The sequence below is a fragment of the Haliotis rubra genome, unplaced genomic scaffold (genome assembly GCF_003918875.1).
Source record: "Haliotis rubra isolate DU_JTF1 unplaced genomic scaffold, ASM391887v1 Scf1191, whole genome shotgun sequence".
In the NCBI taxonomy this organism is placed as follows: Eukaryota; Metazoa; Mollusca; class Gastropoda; order Lepetellida; family Haliotidae; genus Haliotis; species Haliotis rubra.
Window position 1 is genome coordinate 199,496 of NW_025765105.1, and position 14,251 is coordinate 213,746.

The following is a 14,251-nucleotide window of genomic DNA, read 5'->3' on the forward strand; positions in this document are numbered from 1 at the left end:
TCATCATGCCTAGCTATCTGAGGTACCACCCTTGGCTGTTGGTTGATGTGGCCCTCAAGTCTAGTTATCAGAGGAACCACACTAGACCGTTGGTTGACATGGCCCTCAGATCATTGGCCTACAGCCATGTATGGTTTGAATTCTAGATTCCAGATGGGTATGAGTGTTGGTTTGTCTGTACCATACCTATGCTCTGTGATTATGTTTAAGTGGTTAACACCCTAAACTGTCAGCCTGTAACATGGCTGATATTCTGTTAATGGTATCATTAGACTCAACTCACTCATACCATAGTACTAAGAGCAGCTTTAAGGCCTGTTGAGTTCAGGTGCTATTTATGGTTTGGAAAGATTGCAAAGCGCGTTGTCTTTCATTTGATTGCCTTTATACATAAAGCATTGTGAAGTACAAGTCTAGTTAGTAGTGATCTCTTGAATGAGTGTCCTGGAGGTACAGTGGTTGTTTGGAGAGAAGTCGAGGACATACTTACAATGTCATTTAGAAAGTGGTCAAATGTAACCTATGTAATATTTAGGATTACACGTTCTCTGTAAAATACAGATTGTTGTGCTTTCTTAGGTTTAGTCCCATCCAGGATTCAAACCCACACAACACACAATGTCAGCGATGTAACCCTACCAGCGACCACGGCTGGGTTGGAATCCTGGATGTGACTCAACCTAACAAAAGTGCTTGTATTTGTACTTAACTGAGAAAGTGTAATCCCAAATACATCATATGTTGCAATTACCATGTTTGTAGATATTTGCCTTGAAGCCTGATAGTGTACTTGTATCTAGAAATTGACACCGTTTCCTGCGTAGGCAGAGGTATGAGATAGCATGGGTGTGTGGAGAGATGGACACAGGCAGAGGTATGCCCTGAAAACATCCCTGATCACTGAAGGAGTGTTTTATGCAGTTATTAAGAAGTCTTTGGTTGTAGATATTCCTGACATGTCTCCCTCTGGGAAACATTAGTCTGGAGCATGTTATATGCCAGTCTCAAGTGCAGACATAATTTCTTTCATTTTTTGTATAATTCTCAAAGTCACTGTTGTAAACTTGCTGCAAGAGAGATTGGTTGGATCACATGATTGCCAAGCACACAGAACACCCATGTAACTAATTAGACCTAGCCAGTCATTGTTGTCATAGTAGTTTACAATCAAACATGTTTCAATGATATACAATATTTTTGTGAAATCATTTGTATGTATCAGATGTTTCCAGCATGCCAAATTACAGGTTAGGAGCCACTGGCCGCTGGTGTCACACATATATACAAGATAAGTAAAGAAGTGCCTCAGACCAATATTCATATTTCAGATGCATTGTTTCATGGCAATGGTATATTTTTCTTTAATTATGTATCCAGGATCCAGTTGTAAGGCTATTCCAAAGAATCTGTTTCCAAGGTAATCAGCAAAATCTGTTACTATCTTACTTTGGGCTATCTTAAATCTGTTGTATGCAGACATTTTTCAAATACATGAAGCAGATTTCATCAGTGCTTGTTGCGCCAGTGCTTTGCTCAATGCCTGGTAGGGCCAACCAGGAATGGTGAGGCTGTATGCAAGACTTGCCCTTCCAGCTTCTTGGACATGGAATATGTTGCGTGTGTTGCCGTAGTTGTTATTGTAGGTTGAAGACCAACATGTTGACTGCATCCATGATTAATATAGGACCTGCTGCTTTTGTATGTGTGTTGGGGTCATATTGACATGGATGGGGTGGATCTAGACAAGGTGGTCATACTGATCTGTGGTCATCTATGACACTGGCCATATTGTCATGGCTGTCAAAGAAATCTATAGTAGTTTTCACATGGACCATATCAACATGGGGGTATTAAAGGTGCAGGTCTTACTGACCGACATGGACGGTGATGTCAGTGTTGTGCTCACTCTGGAGCTTTGGGCTCCAGTTCCTCTGCTGAACACCTGGTGTGCTGTCTGGTTTGGACTCCGAGACACCTGGTGTGCTTTCTCATTTGGTTAGATAATAAACACCTGGTGTGCAGTCTGATTGGTCAGATGAACACCAGGTATGCTCTTTGATTTGGACAGATTGGTGTTCTGTATGCATGAGGTAGAGCACCTGGAGTTCGCCTGTTGGACAGGTGAACACTTGGTGTCTATCAAACAATGAACTATGCATGTGTCTGCATTAGAAAAACACACCTGGTGTTATCTGCTTCAAGGAGACAGAACACCTGGTGTTGGCATCAGACAGTTAAACACCTGGTGTCTTCAGAAGCATCAGTTACTACAAGTAGGACATCTTTTTACCCTTGTAGAATATCCAACAATAGTATATTTCAACTGGAATAGAGGTGTTTTCATCTCACCTCTCAATGAATAAAGTTGATTTTGCAAATCATTTCCCTTGTCTTTTTTAAAAACGTGAAACAATTATGTGTCAGTATCCAAGCTGAGCACGAAGTACACCATGGAGCTGGGATCAGTTTCTGCTCAATATGTGCTTGTCCAGAAAGTCTTTTGCTGTTGTGTGTCTTTTCTTTAATCTTCGAGATATCTTCTCTTAAAGATGTTTTTTAACACTTTTGGAATAGTGTGCATTAGAAGTACAGTTTTTATGACAATCCAGTCACCACAAATAACTATGATCACTATCAAAGGACTGACCCAAGTCATCATGCTCTTCCTTGAAGTTGCTGTTGCCCATTTTTGGAAAATTGAACTCGGATCCCGCATCGCTGAGTTACGGACCATCATGATCTACAATTAACACATAACACTGACATACATGAAGCTTATATTCTGAGATTTAGTTTTCATCCATGGCCTCATTCCACAAAACAATAAGCGTTAAGATGATCGTAACTTCCATACTTTAACATAGACTTACGACTGTCATAGTAGCGCTACGATCGCTTTGAGGAACGGGGCACAGTGTGGTAACCAACTGTAAACACAGACAGAACACCTAGATATGGATAACGTGAAAGATGTAAGAATGTCGACATCCCACTTTCAACACCTAGATATGGATAACGTGAAAGATGTAAGAATGACTACATCCCACTTTCAACACCTAGATATGGATAACGTGAAAGATGTAAGAATGACTTGACATCCCACTTTCAACACCTAGATATGGATAACATGAAAGATGTAAGAATGACTACATCCCACTTTCAACACCTAGATATGGATAACGTGAACGATGTAAGAATGACTATATCCCACTTTCAACACCTAGATATGGATAACGTGAAAGATGTAAGAATGACTATATCCCACTTTCAACACCTAGATATTGATAACGTGAAAGATGTAAGAATGACCACATCCCACTTTCAACACCTAGATATGGATAACGTGAAAGATGTAAGAATGACGACATCCCACTTTCAACACCTAGATATGGATAACGTGAAAGATGTAAGAATGACGACATCCCACTTTCAACACCTAGATATGGATAACGTGAAAGATGTAAGAATGACTACATCCCACTTTCAACACCTAGATATGGATAACGTGAAAGATGTAAGAATGACGACATCCCACTTTCAACACCTAGATATGGATAACGTGAACGATGTAAGAATGACGACATCCCACTTTCAACACCTAGATATGGATAACGTGAAAGATGTAAGAATGACGACATCCCACTTTCAACACTTAGATATGGATAACGTGAAAGATGTAAGAATGACGACATCCCACTTTCAACACTTAGATATGGATAACGTGAAAGATGTAAGAATGACTACATCCCACTTTCAACACTTAGATATGGATAACGTGAAAGATGTATAAAGTGTCAGAGGTGGAGGTGAAAGAATCTCACTGTGAACAGCTCAACTTGAGGTTAGAAAGTATATGAAAATAAATGCTGATATATCATTGTTCCCATCTAATGATATAGTGTATGATGATGTACAAGATACTACCAATGTGCTCAACAATTGCTTCACAGATGAATCAAAAGTCAGAAACCACGATTCAGATCTTCCAATAATTGATCCGTACTTAATAGTTTATCATCAATCAACATTAGTAAAGAAGAAGTTCCTGATATTCTCTTCTCTGTTGATACATCTAAAGCAACAGGCCAAGAAAGTAGGTAGCAAATTACTCAACAATAACGTCTACCTTAGCTCCATTATTGGACATGTCACTTCAAAACAATTTGTTTCCTTTACTGCATAAATCAGCATCAAGAATTTATCGCCACAGAAAGGTAGTGTACATCACTGTTCAAAATATAGACCAATAGCACATACAAGTTCCACTGATTCATTATCTATTTGAGCTATGGTATGACAAAAGAGGTGATTTCAACTTGCCAATACAGTCCGTTTGAGTCAGAAACGGACCGATGAATTGCAAATGTTATCATTGTACAAAACTGCCACATAAATTTAAATAGTACACATGTTTATCATTTACTAATACCCAACAGCTTTCTTATATTGAAAATTTTCCGGACCCCACCAAAAAAGTTGTTTAAGAAACTATCATTAAAATATTGACACAGTTCACTATTTGTTACGAGGGAGGAGTGCAGAGAAAGGGACAGCCAGGTGTTAGAGAAGCACGTGCAAAAGTACCGACACAGTTATTGATTCATTAACCTGTGCTGTGCCGTCTCCATCCGTTCTCGAACACCTGGCTGTCCCTTTCTCTGCACTCCTCCCTCGTAACAAATAGTGAACTGTGTCAATATTTTAATGATAGTTTGTTAAACAACTTTTTTATTTTTAGGACAAAAATTCTGCAAAAACCTCACAGAGTTGGTCTGACGTTTTGATTATGATCAGTGTTTCATTGAGTATTTTTTGTTAGTTTTCGAGCTAGATTGCAATTCATCGGTCCGCTTTTGAGCCAAACGGACTATAGTCAATGTCCCTTTCATATCGAGCAACATTCCAACAGCCTGTGATGTTCACGTTTCACAGTTTCAGAGGTACAATCCAGCGTACTCTTTTTATCAGGATTTCAAAGGGCGTCATACCACTCTTGCTCAGAAGTTGGTTGATCAAGGTTACATCGTCCAAGCCCTCAGAAAAGCTTTCAAGACGTTTTATGGTAGACATGAGGAGGAAATTTCCAAATTTGTTTCATGGGTGACAAACATGATGTCCGATGCAATTCCCTATTTTGACTTATACCATACGTTCCCGAATCATTTCAGGTGAACAAATGGCTAGACTAGCAAATGTTTATGACGGGTGCCACCGGTGGGGCACGATTCGCTCACCTTTTCGCGAACACCTGGTATCATCAGCGTTTCATAGTGATTCATAGTGGTTTTGTCGCTTCCAAATAGCTAAGGTGTTTTTAAATGTATATTTATGCATTTGTTTAATTTACACCGAGACATCTATATTTTGACTAACTTGCATGGTGATTCAACGGCCAATCAGCTCGCGTATCTTTATAACTTCCTCGCTGGGTCAGTAGACGAAGGGAAGGAAATTAGAGCTGTTTTTCGCGACGTAAGTACAGTCTTAGACCGAGTATGGCGATCCTTGATGTGGTTTGGAAGTTGTCTTACAAGTAGAACGCAGAAAGTTGTCATAAATGGTTATAACTCTGAACCTAAACCCTCAGTCTCGGCTGCAGTGATCTAAACGCTGATAAATTTAATAGACACATTTTCGAAACATGTAACTGTTCCTGTGGTTATCACGCCCTACATTATTTATTCATAGGTCGAAATAGTCACGATATTAGGGAACATGTGTCTTCTTGCACAGTTTTATACGGAAGTACACACAAAGAACTTAGTTAACCACTCCATGTCATATCTCACGATTGAATGAGCCCCGATCTTAACCCTTTGGAGCATATCTGGGACATGATTAGTCGTCGTGTGCAACAATGGGATCCTCCTGTACAGAACCTGGCCCAATTGGAAGCTGATTTACACGAGGAATGACGTAGACTGTCCGCTCAGAGGATCAGGAGGCTGACAGGGGTATGAGAAGGAGAGTGCTGTCTGTCATACAGTCACATGGAGGTTACACTCGGTATTGACCTTGAATCGTGTAAGACCTTTGAATGTTCACATTCGCCAGTATATTCAACGTCAAACATTCCAGGATCACACTTGTTCAGACATGGTTTTGTATGAAAATCAGTGGGTGTACTTTTAAAAATGAGCAATTATCATCTTAAAATCAACATGGTTTCCAATCATTTTGTCGTTTTTTATACCTCAAAGGTCAGAGGTCTGAAAAAACTCATGTTTTTCCATCGTGGCCACCACGAGAAGTTTTATGTACGTGTTGAAAACCTATCATTACAAAAACACAGAGGATGCTGTAAGTTCATTGTGTATACTTCGCTAGGTGACTCGACTAACATGGTCATTCTTAAATCTGTGGGTGGTGGGGTAGCCTAGTGGATAAAGCGCTGGCTCGTCACGCCGAAGACCCGGGTTCGATTCCCCACATGGGCACAATGTGTTAAGCCCATTTCTGGTGTCCTCCGCCGTGATATTGCTGGAGTATTGCTAAAAGCGGAGTAAAACTAAACTCAGTCAGTCAGTCTTAAATCTGTAAACAGTTTATCATAAACAAGCAAAATATTTCAATGTTCGTACTTAAATCTGTTTCAGACTGGCACCAGTAACTCACAAGTCTTACTTTGCTGACCTTGTTGAGATCAGCCTTCGTATTGTTCATTGTTACTGAAGCTGTATTGATATCAACAGTTTTCCTTGTTTACCAATCCGTGTTTCTTTTGGAAATACAAATATGCTTAAACCAGATACAGCGTGAGAGGTTGGGTTGAATGAATCTCACTTTGAACATCCATTGAACACCTAAATATAGATAAGGTCTACAAGACTTTGAACACACAAGGAACTCCTCAGAGTACATATCTATTTGTCGGAGAGGTGATTCTAGAAATGCATCAAGAATCTTTCCTATGAACAGTGTAAACACACCCAGCGTTGCTGGGAGATACTGTATCAAGGATTATTGCTTCAGTGTGTTAAACATCAGTCTTACAATGGTCTCATACACACATCCACAGAACCCATTCTTACTTGCTGCACTGGTAAACAAGGAGCAATTTAAGAAGGACTGATTGACAGACAGTGTTTGATGTCGTCTTTGTCATGGTGGCAGTCGGCTCGTTAGGCCCAACATACAGCTGTATTGACTGTATAAAGATAATAGGTCACCAGACAAAGCATGGATTGATTTTGAGAAGTATGTCTAAGTGACGATACAGAGTCTTGAGTGACGAGTTCACGTTTCTGACACAGTAATCACAACAACTGACCGATATCGACGTCCGCTGACGGATGCCTCAGTGTGCCGTGCAAAGTCTTCAAACCTACTAACACTATCATGGTAAGCTTTCTCTGGAACCCGGTTAGTTTGTGAAACATGGCATTAATGACGTAGATGTTGTGAAACATGACGTTCATGACAGAGAGTTTGTGAAACATGGCGATATTGACAGATAGTTTGTGAAACATGACGTTATTGACAGTTTGTGAAACATGACGTTAATGATAGATACATTGTGAAACATGACGTTAATGACAGATACATTGTGAAACATGACGTTAATGACAGATTTGTGAAACATGACGTTATTGACAGAATGTGTGAAACGTGACGTTATTGACAATTTGAGAAACATGACGTTAATAACAGAGACTTTGTGAAACATGGCGTTATTGACAGATACATTGTGAAACATGACGTTAATGACAGATTTGTGAAACATGACGTTATTGACAGAATGTGTGAAACGTGACGTTATTGACAATTTGTGAAACATGACGTTAATAACAGAGACTTTGTGAAACATGGCGTTATTGACAGAGACTTTGTGAAGCATGACGTTAATGACAGAATTTGTGAAACATGGCGTTATTGACAGAGACTTTGTGACACGTGACGTTATTGACAGATACATTGTGAAACATGACGTTAATGATAGAATTTGTGAAACAAGACATTAATGACAGAATTTGTGACACATGGCGTTATTGACAGTTTGTGAAACATGACGTTAATGACAGAGACTTTGTGAAACATGGCATTAATGACAGAGACTTTGTGAAACATGATGTTATTGACAGAGTCTTTGTGAAACATGACGTTATTAATAGCTTGCGAAACATGACATGTGAAACATTCGGGATGCTGTACACACACCATGTAGCATTCGGGATGCTGTACACACACCATGTAGCATTAAGGGTGCTGTATACACACGATGTAACATTCGGGTTGCTGTACAAATCATGCAGCATTCGGGATGCTGTACACACACGATGTAACATTAAGGGTGCTGTATACACACGATGTAGCATTCGGGATGCTGTACACACACGATGTAGCATTCGGGATGCTGTACACACATCATGTAGCATTCGGGATGCTTTACACACACGATGTAACATTCGGGATGCTGTACACACACCACGTAGCATTCGGGATGCTGTATACACACGATTTAACATTCGGGATGCTGTACACACACGATGTAACATTCGGGATGCTGTACACACACGATGTAACATTCGGGATGCTGTACACAAACGATGGGCCTACCTTTAGAATACAGCACCACAAACTTTAAAAATACGTCATAATACCCTTTTACGTCATGTAATGTGATTTTGTTCGAAAGTAAAATCTCGAAACAATGCCCTATGACGCCTGCATGGCAACACGGTTGTCTGGCTCAGCGAGTGCATATAAGCTCCGCTCACTGGTGTTTCATCTCTACGAGCTATGGCATTGCATAAGCCCAACGATGTTGAGAGTTTCCAGTAGTTGTATACCGGCGGATGCGCAATATTTTGCAAGCACCAGTTTGAAATATTTTTCTTTTTTCAATAATACGCTCATATCTATTTGTATTACGGGCTGCTTGGATGTTATGTGTTGTGTATTTTGTATTTTGTAATTTTTAAAATTTACATATATATTTTTGTCATTCAGTAATTTGCACCATTACATAGAAAAGTGTTTTTATAGCAGGTACATGTCCGGTGTAATACGTGAGTACCATTTGTTGTTTTTCTTTTTTGCATTTTAATACTTTTTTTTCACACAAAAATGGGAAACCCAAAACGTCGAAAGTACATTATGAAATAGGTTTATGTAGAAATTTTGGGCCAATGGAAATTGGCCTGGAATTTGCACTCAAGCCTCTTTCACACGCAACATAAATTTTGTAAAGTAATGATTCGAAGGCTAACTCACCCTCGTGCCGTCACTACACATGCTCATGTTCCTAAGTGCGATCCACATTATCCTTACATTGTTCCCTACATCACTTTTCTGTCACAAAATCACAGATTTATATAAAAGCGCGTCATTCATGCATACACCGTGAAATCTACGTCTGACGCCTGACGTCAACAACCCTATTCCGTTTGAGGCATATCGGGATATAGCATTCGGGATGCTGTACACACACGATGTAGCATTCGGGATGATGTACACTCACGATGTAACATTAAGGATGCTGTATACACACGATGTAGCTTTCTGTTTTTTAAACTTACAGAGTGTAGCATTTATTGTTGATTTTGCTCAGAGTACAATGATGTATGGAGAGAATGGGTATACGGCTGACTACAGAAAAGGATCAAGCTATACACATGACTGGATGTTGTTATTAAAGATATTTCAGAAGTGTTTTATAAAACGCTGTTATAGGGGCAACGAAGATGTAGTTGTAAAGGGTATTTGCAGGTTGAAGACATGATGTTCAAATACGTGTTTTAGTACTACAGTATACATTGTATATAAAGACCAATAAAGAGCCTAGTATCTGTACACGATTTGTGTTTATTCATGTTAACATAGGTAAGTCTCGAACTGCCACAACTGGGTCTCACAATACCGGGGTCAACTAGTCCCAGTGACTAATAACTAAAGGACGGATATCTCCCTTTTCCCTCATCCCTCCAATGTCCAATTAACGATTGTACCTGGCACATCTATTACGATAAGGAAATAGCGCTTAGTTCCCCATCTATTACGAAAAGGAAATAGCGTTTAGTTCCCCATCTATTACGATAAGGTAATAGCGCTTAGTTCCCCATCGATTACGATAAGGTAATAGCATTTAGTTCCCCATCTATTACGATAAGGTAATAGCGTTTAATTCCCATCTATTACGATAAGGTAATAGCGCTTAGTTCCCCATCTATTGCGATGAGGGAATATCGTTTAGTTCCCCATCTATTACGATGAGGTAATAGCGTTTAGTTCCCCATCTATTACGATAAGGTAATAGCGTTTAGTTCCCCGTTCCCCATCTATTACGATAAGGTAATACCGTTTAGTTCCCCATCTATTACGATAAGGTAATAACGTTTAGTTCCCCATCTATTACGATGAGGTAATACCGTTTAGTTCCCCATCTATTACGATAAGGTAATACCGTTTAGTTCCCCATCTATTACGATCAGGTAATACCGTTTAGTTCCCCATCTATTACGATCAGGTAATACCGTTTAGTTCCCCATCTATTACGATAAGGTAATAGCGTTTAGTTCCCCGTCTGTTACGATAAGGTAATAGCGTTTAGTTCCCCATTTCTATTACGATAAGGTAATAGTGTTTCGTTCCCCATCTATTACGATAAGGTAATACCGTTTAGTTCCCCATCTATTACGATAAGGTAATACCGTTTAGTTCCCCATCTATTACGATAAGGTAATACCGTTTAGTTCCCCATCTATTACGATAAGGTAATAGCGTTTAGTTCCCCGTCTGTTACGATAAGGTAATAGCGTTTAGTTCCCCGTTCCCCATCTATTACGATAAGGTAATAGCGTTTAGTTCCCCATCTATTACGATAAGGTAATACCGTTTAGTTCCCCATCTATTACGATGAGGTAATACCGTTTAGTTCCCCATCTATTACGATAAGGTAATACCGTTTAGTTCCCCATCTATTACGATAAGGTAATACCGTTTAGTTCCCCATCTATTACGATCAGGTAATACCGTTTAGTTCCCCATCTATTACGATAAGGTAATAGCGTTTAGTTCCCCGTCTGTTACGATAAGGTAATAGCGTTTAGTTCCCCTTCTATTACGATAAGGTAATAGCGTTTAGTTCCCCGTCTGTTACGATAAGGTAATACCGTTTAGTTCCCCATCTATTACGATAAGGTAATACCGTTTAGTTCCCCATCTATTACGATAAGGTAATACCGTTTAGTTCCCCATCTATTACGATAAGGTAATAGCGTTTAGTTCCCCTTCTATTACGATAAGGTAATAGCGTTTAGTTCCCCTTCTATTACGATAAGGTAATAGCGTTTCGTTCCCCATCTATTACGATAAGGTAATAGCGTTTAATTCCCCATCTATTACAGTAGGAGAATAGCGTTTACTTTCCCATTATCAGTATATTGTTTCATGTGTATGTGGAAGGACAGAAGGTAGACACTATCGTCTTCTGCCACTGCACAACAACGATGAACGGAGTTTCCGGCTATAAACAGTTGGAAAGTTGATTTGAGTTGAGTTGAAGTTTTACATCGCATCGGGATTGTTCAGCCATACAACGACGAGACCAACTCTGCTCACACACACAACATTCGGAAAACCGGCCTGACAGACAGTGTAGGTGTAAACATATTGTATGCTACAACAATGGACTGACGAAGAGACAACACTGGACAGATACAAAGACAATACTTCATTGCCTTGGACGTATTGACTTGACGACACGGCCAAGGGAATGACAAATTGAGGACTGGTAATAAATGACTTAGATTAGTGTCATATACATAGTTTTGTTTTAAAAATTATTTGGACAATGGCTGTCCTGCTATCAGTCGCTATGAAAATACTATATACAGTGAACAGTGTTTGTTTTCACAGGGTATCATATTGTGGCTTTCACAGAGTTTCATGTGGTGAGTACATGTGGTGAGTACATGTGGTGTATCCATGACTGAACTGCCATGTTAGATATGGGATATAAATGATCATTATTTTTTCCAGATTCTGCGCGGAATATTACTGATACTCCTCAGCTTCGACACAGGTAAGTATTTTATTTCACAAGTAAATATTTCATGTAGCTGTCTCAACAACCCTTAACATCGTAGAGTGTACCACACAGTTTATGTTGTCTTAACATCATAGATTCTGAGGCTGTTTTAACACGACTGTAAATAATCTGTCGCAACACCACCGTGTCTATCCGAGTGTCACAACACCACTGTGTCCATCTAGGTGTCACAACACCACTGTGTCTATCTAGGTGTCACAACAGCACTGTGTCTTTCCGGGTGTCACAACAGCATTGTGTCTATCTAGGTGTCACAACACCACTGTGTCTATCTAGGTGTCACAACAGCACTGTGTCTATCTAGGTGTCACAACAGCACTGTGTCTATCTAGGTGTACCAACACCACTGTGTCTTTTCGAGCGTCACAACAGCACTGTGTCTATCTGGGTGTCACAACACCAATGTGTCTATCTAGGTGTCACAACAGCACTGTGTCTATCTAGGTGTCACAACAGCACTGTGTCTATCTAGGTGTCACAACAGCACTGTGTCTATCTAGGTGTCACAACAGCACTGTGTCTATCTAGGTGTCACAACAGCACTGTGTCTATCTAGGTGTCACAACACCAATGTGTCTATCTAGGTGTCACAACAGCACCGTGTCCATCTAGGTGTCACAACAGCACTGTGTCTATCTAGGTGTCACAACAGCACTGTGTCTATCTAGGTGTCACAACAGCACTGTGTCTATCTAGGTGTCACAACAGCACTGTGTCTATCTAGGTGTCACAACAGCACTGTGTCTATCTAGGTGTCACAACACCACTGTGTCTATCTAGGTGTCACAACAGCACTGTGTCTATCTAGGTTTCACAACAGCACTGTGTCTATCTAGGTGTACCAACACCACTGTGTCTTTTCGAGCGTCACAACAGCACTGTGTCTATCTGGGTGTCACAACACCAATGTGTCTATCCGAGTGTCACAACATCATTGTGTCAATCTAGGTGTCACAACACCACTGTGTCTGTCTAGGTGTCACAACAGCACTGTGTCTATCTAGGTGTCACAACAGCACTGTGTCTATCTAGGTGTCACAACAGCACTGTGTCTATCTAGGTGTCACAACAGCACTGTGTCTATCTAGGTGTCACAACACCACTGTGTCTATCTAGGTGTCACAACAGCACTGTGTCTATCTAGGTTTCACAACAGCACTGTGTCTATCTAGGTGTACCAACACCACTGTGTCTTTTCGAGCGTCACAACAGCACTGTGTCTATCTGGGTGTCACAACACCAATGTGTCTATCCGAGTGTCACAACATCATTGTGTCAATCTAGGTGTCACAACACCACTGTGTCTGTCTAGGTGTCACAACACCACTGTGTCTATCTAGGTGTACCAACACCACTGTGTCTATCTGGGTGTCACAAAACTACTGTGTCTATCTGGGTGTCACAACACCACTGTGTCTATCTAGGTGTACCAACACCACTGGGTGTCACAACACCACTGTGTCTATCTAAGTGTCACAACACCACTATGTCTATCTAGGTGCCACAACACCAATGTGTCTATCTGGGTGCCACAACACCAATGTGTCTATCTGGGTGTCACAACACCACTGTGTCTATCTAGGTGTCACAACAGCACTGTGTCTATCTAGGTGTCACAACAGCACTGTGTCTATCTAGGTTTCACAACAGCACTGTGTCTATCTAGGTGTACCATCACCACTGTGTCTTTTCGAGCGTCACAACAGCACTGTGTCTATCTGGGTGTCACAACACCAATGTGTCTATCCGAGTGTCACAACATCATTGTGTCAATCTAGGTGTCACAACAGCATTGTGTCTATCTAGGTGTCACAACACCACTGTGTCTATCTAGGTGTACCAACACCACTGTGTCTATCTGGGTGTCACAAAACTACTGTGTCTATCTGGGTGTCACAACACCACTGTGTCTATCTAGGTGTACCAACACCACTGGGTGTCACAACACCACTGTGTCTATCTAAGTGTCACAACACCACTATGTCTATCTAGGTGCCACAACACCAATGTGTCTATCTGGGTGCCACAACACCAATGTGTCTATCTGGGTGTCACAACACTACTGTGTGTATCTGGGTGTCACAACACCACTGTGTCTATCTAGGTGTCACAACACCACTGTGTCTATCTAGGTGTCACAACAGCACTGTTTCTATCTAGGTGTCACAACACTACTGTGTCTATCTGGGTGTCACAACACCA